Source organism: Sminthopsis crassicaudata, chromosome 2 (assembly GCF_048593235.1).
Source record: "Sminthopsis crassicaudata isolate SCR6 chromosome 2, ASM4859323v1, whole genome shotgun sequence".
NCBI classification, from domain to species: domain Eukaryota; kingdom Metazoa; phylum Chordata; class Mammalia; order Dasyuromorphia; family Dasyuridae; genus Sminthopsis; species Sminthopsis crassicaudata.
The window spans coordinates 117,122,471-117,136,655 of record NC_133618.1 but is presented as its reverse complement, the minus strand read 5'-3'; the positions used below and the strand labels follow the sequence as shown (position 1 = coordinate 117,136,655).

Genomic DNA, 14,185 nt, shown 5'->3' with positions numbered 1-14,185 from the left:
CAATAAAGTTGTCAAGTCAAGTTAACAGGAATTTATTAAATATTTACTGTTCCTTCTAAAGAGTGAGGTTTAGAAAAAAACTAGAATCATAAAGTGGTCATTTTCCTTGACAAGACCAACACTTCTATATCTGTTTTCTGCCCCCCCCTGTTTTCTACAGAAGGTTGCATCCTTAATTAGTCCCTCCCTTTTTTGAAATTTCAATATCTCTTTTTATTGGTTCTTTTTTCAAACATGCCCAAGTCTCCTCCATTTTTAAAAACTCACTGAATGCTAGCATTCCCTCAAGTCACCATCTTATTTCTCTCCTTCCTACGTCAATCAAAATCTTTGAAAATCTGTCTATGCACATTGCCTCTACTTCTTATCAACCATTCCTCAATCTTTGGCAATCTGGTTTTTTACTTCATCACGCAACTACAACTGTTCTCTCCAAAGTTATCAGAATCATAATCAAAGTAATCATAATCTTTTAATTGCCAAACCTGTTGGTTTGTTCTCAGTCTTCATCCTCTTTACTTATCTGCTGAATTTGATACTGATGACTTCATCTTCTTCCTGGACATTCTCTATTCTGTAGATTTTCATGGTCCTCCTATTCTCTGTTGATTTTTTTTTTAGATGTCTGACTGCTCTTCAGTCTCCTCTGCTGACTCATCCTGTCTCATAACTATGAGTGTTCCCCAAGATTCTATACCAGGACTTCTTCTCATCTCTTCCTATATTCTGTATCCTGATAACTAAATTAGGTCCCAAGTATTTAACAATTGTTCCTATACAAATCACATACATATATAAGTATACATGAACACACATAGACATATGTATGTATATATGTATATGTGTATTTAGATGTATATGCATATATATGGATTGTATATTTGTGTATATGCATGTGTGTATTTGTATGTGTGTTTGTGTGATTTTTTTATATATGTGTATGTGTATCGTTTATGTGTGATTTTGTGAATATGTATATATCTATATATGTATACATAAATGTGTATTTGAGTATACAGATGTGCGTTTGTGCGTATGTGTGTTTGTGTATGCATATATTTGTATGTATATGTACATATAAGTAAATGTGTTTACATGTGTATGTGTGTTTGTATATATATATTGCATATATATGTGTGTGTTGTATATATGTATATCTATGTCTGTTTATGTGTATAATGTGTATGTTTGTATATATATATACATGTGTGTATTTCTGTATCTGCAGGTATATATTTCTGTATATGTGTCTATATAAGTGTGTGCTTATATGCATTATAAATTGCCTCTGACTTTTCAAAGTGAATATCCTAGATACATCTCACATGCAACACATTCAAAACAGAGCTTATCTTTTATCCAAAACCCTTCTCTCATTCAAATTTCCCTATGTCTGTTAGAGGAATCACACTCTTCTAGGCTCACAGATTTATGATCTTAGCATTATCCTTTACTTCTCATACTCCCTCATGCCATATATATCCAATCAATTACCAAATTCTACCATTTGTAATACCATAACATGTCTTATATCTTGCTCCTTTTCTCCCTTCACAGAGTTGTCACCTTGGCTCAATTCCTCATCACCTCTTGATTGATGATTGTGAAAGCTTTCTCACTGCGCTCTTTGTCCCCATCTTTCACCAATCTGGTATATGAAACACACAGTTGCAAAAAAAAAAATCATTAAGCATAGAGTTAATCATGTCACTTCTCTAATCACTGAACTCCAGGGTCTCGCTATCATCTCTATGATACAATATAAACTTTATTTAGATTTTTTTAAACCTTCATGTTATATCCTTCTAGCCTAAAGTAATCTCAATCTCACCATGTAAATGTGTATGTATGTGTGTATTTGCATGTATATATGAGGGAATGATCCATTATCCACGATACTCCATGATCCAGGTTGACTTCACATAAAACCTTTGATCTATCTCCATTCTTCTTCAATAGCTTTTTCTCATGACGGGAATGCATTCCCTCTTCACCAATGCCTCATGGTATTTTCTGTCTTTCATGATGCAATTCAAACACCAGTTTCTTCATAAACCTTTTCCGGATACCACCATTCCCCCAATGCAAGTGTTTTTGCTCCCAAAGTACCTTATGTTTAATTATGCTGCATTTATTCACTTGATATTTATTCTCTTTATACCTATATGTGTACTTCTTGCTGCCTCCCCCATCCTTAGAATTGAAGCTCATTATGGTGGAGCCAAGATGGCAGAATGAAGCCAGAAAGCTGCTCAAGCTCTCCCAGTTTCTCTCAAAAACCATATGAAACCAAGCCTCTGAACAGAGTCTGATGAAATGAAACCACTCTGCAGTTCAAGATAGATTGAAAAAAACTTCAAAAAAAGGTCACTCTCACTGGGGTGAAAGGATTCAGCTCAGTTCAGGCAGAGTTTGGGAAAGCCAGTGAGAGACTTAATCATGGCAGATCAGCACCTGAGGCCCTCAGTCCTGGCTCAGTGGCAGAGAAACCAGTAGAACAATTCCCAGTACCAGCTAAGAAGGCAAATTCTGAGAAACCAGGTGGTTTCCTGGAAAGAGTAGATAAAGCTACCCACTGCAAACACAAGGGGCACTTGTGCTCAAAACCAAGTCTCAGAGTGGAAACGAAGTTTGGGACACTGCCCCCTTAACCCCAGAATCACAGCTGCACTATAAATAGTAAAAAAGAGGAAATACTAAAAGAAAAGGAAAGAAAATGAGCAAGAAACAGAAAGTACCTTGACCATAGAAAGTTAATATGGTGACAAAGACTGAAAAACCAACTCAGGTGAGAACAAAATGTCCACAGAAGAAATTTCAAAGAGTGATATGAATTGGTCTCAAGCCCAAAGACACTTCTTGGAAATGCCAATAAAAGAATTTAAAAGGAAAATAAGAAAGGTAGAAGAAAATGAGAAAAAAATTGAGAGCTATGTAAGAGAAATTCAACATCTTGGAAAAGCAAAATGATTCCTTGAAAAATACAATAGCCCAAGTGCCAAAAAAATCCACTGATGGAAACACCTTCAATAGTAGAATTAACCAAATTAACAAAAGCTAACTGAAAAAAACCCTATGTTAAAAACTAGAATGGGGAAAATGGAAGCTAACAATGCTGTGAGATAACAAGAATCAATCAAACTAACTAAAGAATGAAAAATGGAAGAAAATGTAAAATACCTCATTGGAAAAATGACCAACCTATAAAAAGATCTAGAAGAGACAATTTTAAAATTATTGGTCTTCTTGAAGACCATGATTAAAAAAAAACCCAGCCAGACAAAAACAATTTAAATATCAAGGAACAACAGTCAGGATTATCCAGGATCTAGCAACTTCTACAGTAAAGGATTGGAGAGCCTAGAATACTATAATAATATATTCTAGAAAGCAAAAGACCTGAGATTACAACCAAGAATTAACTAATTAGGAAGACTAAGCATCATCTTTCAGGGGAGATGATAGATCTTCAATGAAGTAAGAGACTTCCAATCATTTCTATTGAAAAAACATGAATGAAACAGAAAATTCAATCTTCAAAGGACTCAAGAATAATATAGAAACATAAATAGGAAAAATATCTACTATTTAAAGATTTAAACTGTTTACATCCCTACATGGAAAAATGATATCTGTAACTCTTGAGAACTTTACTAAGGCAGAGAGGGGTAGACATCACATGTAGTGAAAGTGAGGTTGGGAATGGACTCTGATGTGATATAATCAAAGAAAAAGACATTAAGGGGAAGAAAAAGGACTATACTGGGAGAAGAAGAAAGGAAAGGTATAATGGAATTAGATCACACGAAGAGGGACAAAATATCTATTACAATCAAGGGAAATAAGGGAAGGAGATGAACATTGTCTGAAGCTTGATCTCATCAATTTTGGCTCAAACTGGGAATAACTTAATCATTCACTTTGGTTTAGAAATGTATCTAATCCTATAAAGAAGTAGGAAGAGAAAAAGCAAAGAAAAGGGAGGGGCTAAATAGAAGGAAGGGCAGAAACATGAGGAAAAACAATAAGAGAAGGGAAAGAGTAATAGAAGATAAGATAGTGGACAGGATGGGTCAAAAAAACTATTAAAAACAGAATGGAAAGGGAGAATAAAAAATATATAAGGGGAGAAAATAGATTGGAGTGAAATACAGAGTTGGTAATCATAATTGTGGATATGAAAGGGATGAACTCTGCCTTAAAATAGAAGTAAATAGCAGAGTGAATTAAAAATAGAATCCTACAATATGTTGTTTACAAGAAATGCATTTGGCAGAGGCATACATACAGAGTAAAGGTAAAAGGCTGAAACATAATTTATTATATTTCAACTGAAGTAAAAAAAAGCAGAGGTAGCAATTCTGATCTCAGATAAAATAAAAGTAAAAATAGATCTAATTAAAAGAAATACACTAGGAAAGTAAATCTTGAAAAAGAGTACCATAAATAATGAAATAGTAAGAATACTAAATGTATATGCACCAAGTGGTAGAGCATACACATTCCTAGGGAAAATATTATGCCAATTCGAAATAGACAGTAAAACTAATAAGTTATAAATAGTAATAAGTAGGGGTCTTCAACCTTCCCCTCTCAGAATCAAACAAAATAAAACAAACAAGAAACAAGGGAGGTTAATAACATCTTAGCAAGCCTAGATATGATACACCTCTAGAGTAAATTGAATAGAGACAGAAAGGAATACACCTTTTTCTCATTAATACATGACACCTACACAAAAATTGACAGTATTAGGGCACAAACCCCTCACAACTAACTGCAAAAAGGCAGAAATAGTAAATGCTTCCTTTTCAGACCACAATGCAATAAAAATTATATACAATAAAAGGCCAGGAAAAGATAGATTAAAAACTAATTGGAAATTAAATAATCTAATTCTAAAGAATTAGTGAGTCAAACAACAAATCACTAAAACAATCCATAATTTCATCCAAGAGAATGACAATAATGAGATAACATACTGAAACCTTTGAGATGCAGCCGAAGGAATTCTTAGAGTAAAATTTTACATCACTAAATAGCTACAGGAATAAAATAGAGAAAATTGCATGAATTAGACATGTAACCAGAAAAAACTAGGAAAAAAAAAACAAATAAAAAACCCACAATTAATATCAAATTAAAAATTCTAAATCTTAAAGGAGAGATTAATAAAATTGAAACTAAGAAAACTATTGAATTAATTAATAAAGCAAAAAGTTGCTTTTTATGAAGAACCCAACAAAATAGATACATTTTTGGTTAATTTGATTAGAAAAAAAAGAAAGAAAAAAAAAAAACAAATCACTAGCATCAAAAAAGAAAAGGGTGAACTTACCACCAATGAAAAAGAAATTAAAGCAATAATTAGGAGCTATTTTGACCAACTGTATGGCAGCAAATCTGACAATCTAATCAAAATAAAGGAATACGTACAAAAATATAAATTGCCCAAATTAACAGAAGAGAAAATAAACCATTTAAATAGTTCCATTTTAGAAAAAAGAAATTGAAATTGATGAATTCCCTAAGAAAAAATTCCCAGGGTCAGATGGATTTACAAGTAAATTCTACTAAACATTTGAAGAACAATTAATTCTAATACTATGTAAACTATTTGGAAAAATAGGTAAAGAAGGAGTACTGCCAAAAATCCTTCCATGATGCAAATATGGCACTGATACCTAATACAGAAAGAGCCAAAAACAGAGAAAAATATTACAGATCAATCTCCCTTATGAACATTGATGCAAAAATTTTAAATAAAATATTAGCACAGGATTACAGCAACTAGTCAGCAAGGTAATACCCTATGACCAAGTATAATTTATATGAGGAAGGCAGTGCTGGTTCAATATCAGGAAAACTATTCCCATAATTGATCATAGAAATAACAAAACTAACAGAAATCATGTGATAATCTCAATAGATGTAGAAAAGGCTTTTGATAAAATATAGCACTCATTCCTATTAAAAATAATAGAGAGCATAGGGATAAAAGGTGTTTTCCTTAAAACAATAAGCAATATTTATCTAAAATCAACAGCAAACATTATTTTTAGTAGAGAGAAGTTGGATGCATTCTCAATAAGATCAGGGGTGAAACAAGGGTGCCCATGAAGTCTGAAAAACCAGAAGCATAGCCAGGAAAGGAATGAAATATAACTATCCTGAGCTACTCCCAAAAGTAGAGATCCTGAAAAGAAGGAACTCAATAATGGTTGAAGAGGATTATTATGGTAAGTTCCAGAGTGAGAAAGATGTTGAGTCATAGAATGGTCTGAAATATCAAAAGCACAACCAGGAAGGAAGTACAGTGAACAAGGAAGATATATTTGAGCAAGCATTGAATAGTATAAAACTCTTGAGGGGCAGGGGAGATGACATAATTTTTTTCTAGTATTGGCCCTTATAAGATCTCTAAATTGGAAATCCTCTTCCTATCCTGGTCACTCTCCTCTGATTGCAATTACTCCCATTCCTACCTTAATATGTTGACCAGAACTAAACAAAATGTTAAAGATGTGATTTGACCACAATAGAGTAAGCACATACTACATGCCAGGCAATGAGCTGAGTACAAGCATACAAAGGCAAAAGACATTTCCTGACTCAAGTAGCTCACAATCCATCAGAGGTGACAGCATGCAAAAAAGTAGGTACAAACAAACTGTTCATTTTCAAAGAGAACTGATGACATTACAGTTGATGTCTTGACTTAAATGTAAATTAGATTTAAGTCAGACAGAGTTGTACAAAATCATCAGTCTTACTTTCTTTCCCAGAGCCACTGAAGTCTAGTGACAAGGTAAAACTCAGGAGAACCTGCAATGATCTGGGATTCGGTGGATTACTTTACATTTTTGATGTCTGACCGAGCTCTAAGTGTTCCACGGGCCTGCTTCATCCATCTTCATGCTTATTGGAACAAATTGTTGTACACAGTAGGAAGGAAATAACACAGCGAAAGTATTAATTTGTCCATTCATGCTTTTGTCTATATCATGAGTATTAAACACACCTGAATTATTTTTATTTGCTAAATATTGTTAGATTTTTGTTAAATAAATAAAAACACAGTAAAGCATAGATAATGTTAATAGGTGGCTTTCTAAAGCAATATGTATCCATAAGGATCCTGCTATATCACTTAATGACCCCTCTTTCTACTTGATACCTTTGGTCTATATTATTTGCAAAAACATTAAATGGCGTGAAAATCTTCCTTTCACATAGACACAGCTTGTTTTCCAAAATGCATTATAGAAAATGAGATCAAAAATAGCTTTTCTACACTGAGAAGTACTGTCCATGGTTATCTATTTTGCTATAGACTTGAGATTAGATTAATTCCTTGTTAAAGATTAATTTTACCTATTTTATATAAGTACATGATGTAAGGTTAGACAAACACACATGCATGTATAAAACACAACCACATTATCCCTGCACCCACTCATGGCACTGGGCCATGCATCTTCATGCCTCAGGCCATCCATATGTCAGCGAGACCTTGAATTCTACAGAGTATATGTGAACTGGCCAAGATTTCCAGGGAGAGTAATGATGCTAATACTTCAACATGAAAACCTTCCATCTTGTCTCAGAGGCAAACCATAAGGCAATCTCATTTATTTTCAGCCTCCTTTGACCATCTCAAGGTCTCCTCTACTTTATTTTGAGAGCCATTCTATTAGTTTGATTAGAAAATTTATATTCATTTTGAAAATATTCCAAAGCAATATCCTCTTCCCTTCCTTTCCACCACAAAAAAAGAAAAGCTTTGCATATTGTTTATGTGGAATTTTTATTTTATCCACAGGGAAAACAAGAAAAGTCCTGCATTGTATCCACCAAAGCTGAAAGTTTATTTTTTTACCCACCCTCTTCCCAAGGAAAGAGTCTTCAGAATTCCTTGTCTATTGAAATAATCATAGTGAAGCTATATATTGAAGTCATACACTTTCCCATTTTCCCCTGTAGGCCATAAATCCAATCATGGAAACTTCAATAACATAGAAGAGTCACTATTATTAAGCTGCTAATCAACACACTACCTCACATAGACACAAAAGATGTTGGCAAGAAGAAAGATACAATGAGGTGCTTATATACGGATAGGGAAATTTTTGCCAATTCAAACATGTAAACCAGGGTTCAAGGTCAGGGGGAGAAAAGAACTGGGTATGAGTTCTCCAGGGATACTGATTCACTTCCAAGTCTCTGGCTCTGGCTCCCATGCCTATCTTGTGGGAGTGGCCAATGTTCAGGCAGGGCCAGCTGTAGACAAAATTATGAAATATATAAAGCCTTCCCCAGTGCCCTCACAATGCATTCTCCCTAACTCAGGACACTGCACCTGATCAGCCCTCCTTAAGGTTTCATCAAAAATATACCTACTTTCTAAAGCTAATATGAAAAAAAAATTCTGTGTTGATGAGATAACATGTGTTTATGGTTTAATGTTATCTTCCAGCCTCACCCCAGGTAGCACTTTCATTTTAACAAAGAACGGCTATATATTCCCAAAGTATTAGACTTTCTGGTATCAATCAAACAGGTTGTAGAGTGTGAAAAGAAAAGATTTTGGAGTGAGTTAGCCATCTGGGGTCTCTTTTAAATAAAACTGTATGAATGGATCCCTAGGAAAAATTGTGCTAAAAAGCCAAAAGCATAAAGGAAAGGAGAGGGTACAAGTAAGCATGAATTTGTACCTTCTCCAATTATCCTATCTTCAAAAAGCAAGAAATTGTAAGTAAAGGCCAGAGTACTTTAACACATTCATTAATATTTATTAACTAATGCTTTTATGATCAAAAACATGTAAAATCTTATTCTCCCCTAAAATTGGTTTAAAAATATATATGAACAAATGAATCACAGGTTATACAACTGGACTTAATTATGTCCCAAGTGGAAAAAAAAATCATGTGGAGGTCAACCTCACAAAGAAGATAGTTTCTAACTTGTTTCCACATATAGAATCTTATTTGATCCCCATGGGACTATTGTTTTTTCTTATAAGGTTTTTACATGCAAAAAATCTACAAATTTGTAATTATTTTCTCAAGAAAAATTTCCATAAATCAGACCCCATGCTGGGTGATTCTATAATGCTACAGAACCCATAGATACATTTCTGAGAACTGTAGTAAAAGAATTTTCTTAAATAAGAAAAGAAAACTCTCCCTTCCCCAAGCCTTGTCGAACTATGGGATCTTTTTAGAGACATGCTCTCTTATAAATGTATAGTACTTGCATAGTTACAAAGAACTAGTTCATATAGCTTTATTACAAAGAAAGGGGAAAGAATAAAGACTCAAGGACTTGGGAATAAAAAGGGCTCAAAATAAATTGCCTATGACTTTCTTTTCAATTCAGTATATTCACTTTTTTAAAAATAGCTTTCTTCAGTTGTTTCACTTCCCTCTTTTTGTTGGAATATGCTTTGCCCCTCAGATTAGTTTTCACTCCTTAATTTTCTTACACATTTAAAGCTTCTGTCCTGCTATGCCTGGCAGTTTTTATTCCTCAAGTCATGAGTCTTTGCTCTTTTCCCTTTCTAATAAAGTCATATGAACTGTTTCTATATAACTATAAAAGTACTACATAAATATTGGGGTAGTGAGAGGTGTCTGTGCATAAAGTTTACGTCCCCACAAGACTTTGGACTTGAAAAGCATTGCTTTTTGAAAGAAGCACAGGCTATTTCTCCCAGTATCCTGAGCTTAGACTTTGCAAAGTAGTGGTCAGCTGGCATGGAACATGATTGGTTAGGTTAAGTGGAGTTTATGGTGAGAAAAACAAGTACTAGAGAGATAAAAGCACAAAGAAAAATGCAGCAGTGTGCTACACTTAGCATATGTAGCAGTAAGCTGGTAAGAGAGGTTGTCATTCCTAAAGGCAGGGAAGAAAAAATCAGTGCAACCTATATTGATACAATTGTGCCAAGACAAGTCAACAACAATGTCTACAACTCATTCTACATGCCATACCAATGATTCATTTTTTCTCAAGATGACTACTATGAAGGATTTCCCTAGCATCTTTTTTTGGGAAATGAACTATTTCCTGATGATTTAGAAGGATTCACTGAAACTTGACCAGGACTCCAAGTATGTATGTATGTGTGTATATATGTGTGTGTGTGGGTATGTGTATATATATATGTGTGTGTGTGTGTGCATGTGTGTGTATATATGTATATATATATAATATATATATATGTATGTATATCTATAGAGAGAGAGACAGACATTTGGAAGTGGATGCTAAGTAATGACTGGTTGAATTCATTGTTGTCATATTATTATCTTGTTTTTAAAATGGATTTTGCTCTAAATTTATGTCATTTGGCTGAGTTGGACTTAAGAAAATATATCACAGTGGAGACTCATGGATATGAATTTGAATAGATAACTATGCATGACAGAAAAAGAATTTGAGAATAGCTAACTAAAGACAGGAGGGGTTAGAATGAGAAGATGGTTCTACATTGGTGTGAAGAAATATTGTGAGACCATGATGCACAAATGTAACAGACACTCTAGGTTTATCTTTAATATTCCTTCAAAAGTGAGATTTTAGATCATATTCTCTAAGGCATAGCTACCTCAGGTTCAAGGTACTTAATGGTTCTGTGCTCCTAAAACCAGAGTACCCATTAATGCATTTACTTTTAATAGTCAACCACATGACATAATTAACTGAAAGTAACAGCATTTAGGGAAATAACATCATAAGCAACAATAACAAAACATTTCCTCCATAAAACTGGGATATGCTCTCTTATTGCAAGATAAGTGCATAAATATAGTATATTAGGAGAGAGTGAAATATGTAGAGTATACACCTGGCAAAAGCACTTCTGGCACTATAATTTACTCCTAATATGTGTTAACTTTAACAAGCAACTACCATTTTTCCTTTTCCCTTTTGTCTTCTCATAGTATCATTCTTTCTTCTTTTTTATTAAAGCTTTTTATTTTTAAAAACATATGCATGAGCAATTCTCTTTCTCTTTCTTTTCTTTTTTATTAAAGCTTTTTTTATTTACAAAACCTATGAATGGGTAATTTTTCAACTTTGACCCTTGCAAAACTTTCTGTTCCAAAATTCTGCCTCCCTCCCCTAGATGGCAGATAGTCCAATACATGTTAAATGTTAAAATATATGTTAAATCCAATATATGTATACATATTTATATAGTTATCTTGCAGCACAAGAAAAATCAGATCTAAGAAGAAAAAAAAAAACTGAGAAGGAAAACAAAATGCAAGCAACATCAACAGAAAGTGTGAAAATGCTATGTTGTGATCCACACTCAATTCCCACAGGCCTTTCTCTGGGTATAAATGGCTGTCTTCATCACTGAACAATTGGAACTGGTTTGAATCAATTCATTGTTGAAAAGATCCATGTCCATCAGAATTGATCATTGTATCAGAATTGATCATGTTGTTGCTGTGTATAATGATCTCCTAGTTCTGTTTATTTCAACCAGGACCCAGAGTTCAGCAATGCCAGTCAGATCGACCTGTACGATGACTTGCTGGCCGCCAGCTCGCAGCCTTCCGACCACCGAAGTAGCAGTGCCGAGCCACCGCCTCCTATCCGCCAGGAGCAGTCTCCCCAGCCCAACAGCAAGTCGCTGGCAATCCTGTACACGTACAGTGGACTGCGGAATAAGCGGGCTGCGGTCTATGTGAGCAGTTTCTCCTGGTGGACAATAGACCAGCAGCTGATCCAAATCATCCGTTCTGTGGGTGTCTATGTTGTGGAGTTAAAATTTGCAGAGAATCGAGCCAATGGCCAGTCCAAAGGGTATGCTGAAGTGGTGGTGGCCTCTGAGAACTCCGTCCACAAACTGCTGGAGCTTCTGCCAAGCAAGATTCTCAACGGGGAAAAGGTGGACGTGAGGCTGGCCACCTGGCAGAACCTGTCGCAGTTTGAGGCGCAGGCTCGGAAACGTGAGTGCGTCCGAGTCCCAAGAGGGGGAGTACCGCTGCGGGCCCACTCCGGAGATTCTAGTGATTCTGATGGACGGGCCACACCCACTGAAAACCTCGTGCCCCCACCCCCTCGAGTGGACAAGCCCCCCAGCGTGCTGCCCTACTTCAGCCTCTCTCCCTCAGCTCTTCCCCTGATGGGTCTGTCCCCACCACCCATCCCACCCCTGCCACCTCTCTCCTCAGGCTTTGGGGTCCCTCCTCCGCCTCCTGGTATCCATTACCATCATCTCATGCCCCCTTCTCCCCGACTGCCTCCCCACTTGGCTGTGCCTCCCCCGGGGGCCATTCCACCTGCTCTGCACCTCAACCCCGCCTTCTTCCCCCCACCAAATGCTACGGTGGGGCCTCCGCCAGATGCTTACATCAAGGCCTCTGCACCCTATAACCACCATGGCAGCCGAGAACTGGGCCCCCCGCCCCCAACAGTGTGTGAAGCCTAGTTCGAGGAGATCATGAATCGGAACAGAGCAATCTCTAGCAGTGCCATTTCCAAAGCTGTCTCTGGGGCCAGCGCAGGGGATTATAGTGACGCTATTGAGATGCTCCTCACCGCCATTGCTGTCATCAAACAATCCCGGGTCGCCAACGACGAACGTTGCCGTGTGCTCATCTCCTCCCTAAACGACTGTCTTCATGGCATTGAAGCCAAGTCCTACAGCGTGGGTGCCAGTGGGAGCTCTTCCAGGAAAAGACACCGGTCCCATGATCGATCACCTAGCCGGTCCCGTGAGAGCATCCAAAAGCACTGGGACCTGCTCCACAATGAGGATAGGCACAAGGATTATTTTCAAGAAAGGAATCAGGAGCGTGAGAGACACCAGGACAGAGAGCGGGATGGGCACCACTGAGAAAGGAGTCTGGTTGGAAGTAAATGTTTTTTTTTAATGGACTTGCATCGTGCTTATGTAATTTATGTAATCATGTGTAATACCTCCTATATTGATGGATTTATGTTTCAAGGTCATGACTATCCTATGTTCTAAATCAAAAGAAAGGGGGAGATGTTAGGATTACCAGGTGAGAACTCAGGTTGTCTGGACAGTGACAAGGTGAGAATTCAGGTTGTCTGGACAATTACAAGGTGAGAATTCAGGTTGACTTGACAGTTCTCTGGCTCAGACCTTTGGTTTGGGCCTTTAAAGGAAGTTTTCACCTTTGGAATTCTAAGAGGAGCAAATTCATTGGTTGGAGTATTTCCCAGAAGCCCTTGCATTATCCCACACCCATTCTCTGGGAGGATAAAAGAGGACAGCACTCCAGAGAAAGGAGAAGTCTCTGCGCTACATCAGGTTGACGAGGCTCTCTGCAGGAAGGGAAGTCACTTCTCTGGACAAGAGTTAAAGGCAACTTTCTGGAGACAATGGTTCTCTACAGGAAGAAGAATCTGTCCAAGAGATTTGAGTTGACACAGCAGATCTCTTCCCAGAGAGCGGTCGGCAGCTTCTGGAGACAACAGCACGCTACAGGATAGGACAAGTGGCAAGGTGAGATGGCCTCAATATTATTCCTATCCCTCCTCTTTTTTACAGCTTCTCAAAGAAATAGAATGATGACATCTCAATGATTTCTTCCTATATAGAAACATATCATTCTGACAAACATCTGGAAATACAATCCAACTGCTCTTTTTTCAAACATCTGCAGAAAGAAAATAAATAAAAGGTCTTAAAGATGAGCCAGAAAATTGGTTATGGCTTCTATCAAAACAGATATCTTACCCTCAGCATTTAAAATACTAACATATCACAAAGAAAAACATGTTCCTGGGTGAAACTCCCCTCCAGAAATCCAATTCAACTAACTCCTACTTTTACATTTTTTTAAAATTTCTATTAATATTTTTAAACATGTGATATTTTATTTTTCCCAATTACATGCTAAAATATTTTTTAATTTTTTTAAGTTTTGAGTTCTATAGGATAGTTTACCTCTCAGACTTGTGGAGGAGGAAGGAATTTGTGACCAAAGGAGAACTAGAGATCATTATTAATCACAAAATAGAAAATTTTGATTACATCAAATTAAAAAGCTTTTGTACAAATAAAACTAATGCAAACAAGATTAGAAGGGAAGTAACAAATTGGGAAAATGTTTTTACAGTTAAAGGCTCTGATAAAGGCCTCATTTCCAAAATATATAGAGAACTGACTCTAATTTATAAGAAATCAAGCCAT

General features: G+C 36.3%; 1 pseudogene; it reads left to right on the top strand.

The window, feature by feature from the left end:
- The first annotated feature begins 1,977 nt into the window (after window positions 1-1,977).
- Window positions 1,978-13,073, top strand: LOC141554838 (cleavage and polyadenylation specificity factor subunit 7 pseudogene; annotated as a pseudogene).
- Window positions 13,074-14,185: the final 1,112 nt, after the last annotated feature.